The sequence below is a fragment of the Malus sylvestris genome, chromosome 13 (assembly GCF_916048215.2).
Source record: "Malus sylvestris chromosome 13, drMalSylv7.2, whole genome shotgun sequence".
Taxonomy (NCBI): Eukaryota; Viridiplantae; Streptophyta; class Magnoliopsida; order Rosales; family Rosaceae; genus Malus; species Malus sylvestris.
In genome coordinates, this window is record NC_062272.1 from 17131516 (window position 1) to 17135406 (window position 3891).

The following is a 3891-nucleotide window of genomic DNA, read 5'->3' on the forward strand; positions in this document are numbered from 1 at the left end:
TATGAGTTTGATAAGTTATTGACGCTACAAAGATCAGGAAAACGAGAAATTTTTAGTTGTGACGAGAATATAAGTGGTACATTACGTGTTTTAATAAGAGTTGTGGGAAATTTTATTTTTTAAGTTATTAACATTTTAGCACACATATCCTATCATTTGTATAATGACACATGATGTACCACCCATGTACCAATCATATTGAAAAATCTTTCCAAGAAAGCAACCACAATCACGAAGACTTTTTTTGTTAGACCAAGAAAGCAACAATTGTCACTCAAAGATAAGGGTTTGATAAAATAAAAGAAAATAAAAAAATAAAAAATAAAAAAACAACTAAAACGGTTTGAAGACGGAAGAAACAAGGAAAGAAACAAGGAAAGAAACAAGGAAAGAATGGGAAGAGAGAAATTGCTGCCTACCTTAAAATCAACATGCCAGCGTCTACCGTGATGTTTTTTTTCTCTCTCGCTAGCGGCTGAGTTTTTTTTTTTTGCCTTTCTTGCCCAACAGATAGGTACCCAGTCATAGGAAATAGAAAATAATGCAAATCAAGATAAGAGAGAGGAAGAAAAATTGGTCTTTTTAACACTTGTTTATGAGCTAACATATGAATATGGCCTTGAAATGGGACATGTTTAAAACTTTGTGTAATTATACACACACTTTAAACCATAAACAAGCAGACAGTTTGACCACCTATGTATTTTCTGCATCTTTGAATTCGAATTCAATACAAGCATGTAGCATGCCCTTATAAGAGTGAATTATTTTTGCGCTACAGAATATTTCAACCACTAAATTTTTGTTTTAAAATATAAAAGTTAGGATTAAGTATCTAAAATCTTCAAACTGCCAATATTAAGAAGGTCTTAGAGATTGTTGAAATGGTATGAACTGTCATGATGCACCCACCATCTCCACCACCTACAAAGAACAATTGGAAGCTTTACCAGCCGAAGATTAGCAAATGAGGAAATCACATGAGCAGAAACAAGCTCCTTAAAACAATATTTGAATTCTTAACCCTCTCCTTTGTTAAGAGATTTCCTTATCTTCATTTTTTGTTTTCTATTTTATTCGTAAATTTGTTTATTTTAATTTTATTTTTTCATCTTCATTCTATCTTTAAGTTACTTTTATTATTTATTTTAGTTTATAAGTAAGCAAATAGGTGGGACCTATTACTGCCACATGTATATTTTAACAAAAAAATTAACTGGGACTTAAAGAGTGTAGCATTTTCAATAAGTTGGTTACTTGTTTGAAATGTTTAAAAATATTGATACCAATTTGAAATGACACTAAAAGATTGCAGAACTTTAGATACTTAGGCCTTGTTTGGCATACCGTATAAGACACCGGATAGTACTAATACTACAGAGTACGGTGTTTGGTGTCCGTTTGTATTAAATAGTCACCGGATTAAACAATCCGGTCCTACCTACTTTATACGGTAAACACCCGCTTGTTTATCCTCTCCAAAACCACGGTATAATTTAGTCGGGTCCTTCCTCCAGACGCAGCCGCTGTCTCTACTTCAGGATAGTCGTCCTTCTCGATGGTGATAATGTTGCCTCCCATCCGGTCCCTAGCTTCCGTGACTATGACATTTGGGACGATGTCATTGTGCTTGGTAGCCAGCACCGGAGCGATGCAAAGCCCACTGATTCCACTGCCCACCACCATGCAGTCAACAGAGATGAACATCTTCTTCTTCGTTTCCCCTCCCTCTGTTCTTCCCCCTCATTCCCACAAATCCCAAAACCCCATTTCTCCGCCAGCGAACCTGCAAAGCAGAAACGCAGGTTCCCTTCCATCGTATTCTTCTTATTCTTCCTCCTCAGTTCTTCCAGCGAATCCAGTCCTCCTACTCCGATTCTTCTTCTTTCTGCAGCTACTGTTTGACGGGTTCAATATCACCATCAGCTCGATTGGAAAGTTAGCAATTTGAAACGTGAATTCTTGTAATGATTCAGAAAGTTATCAATTTGAAAGAAAAAAAAATTCCTCCACCTCCACCTGCATCTGCTTCTGGCTACCGGATCTCCCTCCCTCTTCTCCGCCGTTGCATCTCTGATCCCTACAAACAAACAAAGATTTCTCAATTTTTTTTCTTTTCTTATCTAGTTCAGTACCAAACACACTATAAATAATACGATCATTTGTCTGATACTGCACGAAACGCTCGACTAATTTAGTTAGTACTATCCGGTGGCTATTTATCCTATTAGACAGAAATAGTCAGTACAGTCCGAGCTGCCAAATGAGGCATTAGTCTTCAAAAATTAAGATCTAACAAATAAAGCACTCGAAGTACCTTGTACTCCAGCAAACCCATAGTTTTTTGCAAAGTTCTAAAAGATACTAGGCGCTAGTCAAACGATGGGCTGAGGTCTAACGTCTAGGTAGATCCTAAGAAAGGGCCCTAGGCAGGTTGGGTTAGGTGAGTTTGAGTAAATTTATGTGTTTGGCTTATAGTTTTATAGACTTGCAAGGGTGAGGGATACTAGGTCACATAAAAGGGGGATGGGGTGCCACCACACTAAAATTGAATATGTTAGGCTATTAGTTGTCAAAATTTAGTCGAAGCAATTTAATAAAAAATTAAACAAAAAAGTGGAGTGGTCACTGTTCATGTCTATCACTTGGGTGGGAATTGAAGAGAGAGAGAGAGAGAGAGAGACTCATTTCTCTTTTTGTGCTCCTCTCGTCTTTTCGATGAACCCAGAACCAGAGCGCAACCAAGAACAAGAACTCAGCTGCTCTCCAAAAAATATCTGAAACGCCCGACAAATTAGACCACCCAATCGCCTGCCTAGGCCGCCTAAGCACTCCCTAACCGCCTGCCTAGGCCACCTAAGCACTCCCTAACCGCCTCGACATCTGCCTAATCCCTTTGCCGATTTTCCTCCCAATTATGGGTTAATCGCACTGGCTGGCCACCACGTATTGCCTAGGAGATGCCTAGGCCAATTTTTAGAACACTGATTTTTTATTACCAAATAACTAATGTCAGACAGTAAAGTGGATAACTTGGCCCTAGTACAAAGCAGAAGCCCTTACGTCAAACAGTAGAGTAAGCAATGACAAATATATAGTCGGCAGTCAGCACTGAGACTGCCAATCCTGTTCATTTCAAACCAAAAAGGCCTTCTGATAAAAAATAAAAAATAAAACCAAAAAGGGCTTGTTTTATATTAAAATCACATATTATAACAAGAATAATTGAAGACCATAATTGTAATTAGACCTACTTCAACTATGTGAGTAAAATTCAAAATTTAGATTCTAAATTTACTCTAACTTGCTCCAACTCTTGGGATAAATATGAGTTTTAACCCAAAATTCAGTTTTAGGGCAAATTTAGGCCATGATTCACCCTGGTTAGTGGGGCTAACTAGGCCTGGCAATTCTTGACACGACCCGATAACCCGACACGACACAACACGAAATTAATAGGTGTTCGGGTCGACACGATAACGAAACGGATCGTTATCGGGTAACCCGATAAGCACCTGTTAAGATAACGGGTTGGTTCGGGTATACACGTGGGTAACACGATACACGATAAGCAGAATATTAATTTAATAATTTTATAACCCTAAAAAATTACTATAATAATTATATATATTAATTTAACAATTTTATACCCCTAAAAACTATAATAATTATATATATATATATATATATATATTAAATTAACTATAATAATTATAATAATTATATATACTATAATAATTATCCCCCCAAAATATTAACTATAATAGTTATATATATATATATATATATATATATTAAATTTTAAATTAAATTTTATACCCCTAAAAACTATAATAATTATACATACAAAATAAATAGATTTAAATCTACTTAATAAATAAATATATATAC

The 3891-nt window shown here is 35.9% G+C and overlaps 1 pseudogene; it reads right to left on the reverse strand.

Annotated features, from left to right (window-relative positions):
• Positions 1-1441: 1441 nt before the first annotated feature.
• LOC126595299 (uncharacterized) lies at positions 1442-2338 on the reverse strand (annotated as a pseudogene).
• Positions 2339-3891: the final 1553 nt, after the last annotated feature.